We start from the raw sequence: 1,915 nt of genomic DNA on the forward strand, positions 1-1,915 counted from the left end.
CTGAACCAAAGATTCCAAAGAGGTACTTGAGAAGACAGAGAAAAGTATTATAATGAAATGGCAAAGACATAGAGTTAGAAAACCAAAAGAAAGAACATGTGTGGCATTTCTCAAGTTGAAAGAATTAAAGACAGAATCCATACTTGAGTTATAATATTGATGGATTCTATTGTTAAAGTAGTGAGCCTTGGAAACATCCAGAGAAGATGGAATGAATATAGAAAGTGACAGTGCCAAAAAGATTGGCCAATGTTCACCCATTTCAGGAGGTAGTACATGATCAAGAATGAATGATATTGAAGGTAGATGTTCAAGCTGCACTGAAGGCATTGGCAAAAAATAAGGCTCCAGGAATTGACAGAATACCTAATGAGATGTTTTAGAGGTCCTAAAGCAAAACACAACAACCAAACTCACTGCCACTGAGTCGATTCCAACTCATAGCGACCCCCAGTAGGTTTCTGAGGCAGTAAATCTTTACAGAACTAGATTGTCCTATCTTCCTCCCACGAAGCGGCTGGTGGGTTTGAACCACCAAACTGCTAGTCAGCAGTCAAATACCTTAGGTGCTGCACCACCAGAGCTCCTTTCTAGAGGTCCTAGAGGGTGCAAATAATTTGTGTGTGACTGTGGACTTAGAAGTTGGCAGTTTGAATTCACCCAGGGGTACCCCTGGGAGAAAAGCCCTGCTAATCTCCTTCCATTAAGATTACAACTGAGAAAATGAAGCAGTTCTACTCTGTAATATATGGGGTTTTCATTAGTCAGAATTGACTTGACAGCAACTCACAACAGCAACAATTGCATCTTCAGTTTTTCTTTCAAGCCTCGAGTAAACCTAGTCAATCTTTTTTCACTCATCACCAACCTCCTAGGCATTTTCCTCTACTTATTCAGCTTCAGCATCTATTTATGTACCAGTAATTGCTTATTTTTTTCTGATTTGCCAGTCTCTCAGTTTTGACTGCTACTGAATTTCCTACCTGAATGTTTCCACAGTTACCTCACTGAGCATGTCCAAAATTAAACTCACTTTCTTATCCTTCTAATCTGCTCCTTATGTGGACGTTCAAATATTTATTCTTTTTCTTTTTACCATTATTCAGATTCAGTCAGCTACAATACCCTGATCTACATGTATAAAATTAAATTTCTTTATGTTTCCTGTTCTTTTGTTACCATAGCACACACACACAAAATAGCTTAATGGGTGGATAGTCAAAATTTGACAGGTAAAATATAGGATATGTGGCACTCATAAAGTTCACTGTGAACATTCTTGGGTAGGGGAGAGACACCTCAAATACTCAAAATTGAGAACAACCAAACTTTGGTAGAAGAAGAAGTTCATATGATTGTCTGTCAATTTCAAAATTAAGATGCAGTGGACATGGGAAACAAACAGTAGATTCAAAACAGCCCCTGATCAACAGTGACAAGGTCAGATACACGCTTTTAATGGTGGCATTGATATAGAATTGCATTGTTTCTCATGAAGACAGTGGTGTATGAGTAGCTTCAGGGATGAGAAGTACAGATTTATATATTCAATGCTGGTTAATTATTTTCTTCAAGAACTTTGGTGAGACAAGCTAAGGGTAACACCAACTCCATCAGTTTTTTGTAAACCTAGAAGATCATTTATAAATTTACCCCTCTGACTTCAAGCTATACTATCTGTTTCATGAAAAAGAATCTGTTATTTTCATGATTAACTGAAAAAAAAAAAAGTTGTTGCTATCTAGTTAATTCTGACTCCAAGTGATCCCATATGACAGGGTAGAACTGCCCCCTAAGGTTTCCAAGGCTGTAAATATTTATGGAAGCAGAATATTGTATCTTTCTCATGAAGAGCAGTGGGTGGGTTCTAACTGCCAACCTTTCCATTGTTGTTGTTGTAGTTAATTGCCATCGA

Source organism: Orycteropus afer, unplaced genomic scaffold (genome assembly GCF_000298275.1).
Source record: "Orycteropus afer afer isolate SDZICR_OR568_19922 unplaced genomic scaffold, OryAfe1.0 scaffold00172, whole genome shotgun sequence".
Classification (NCBI taxonomy): Eukaryota; Metazoa; Chordata; class Mammalia; order Tubulidentata; family Orycteropodidae; genus Orycteropus; species Orycteropus afer.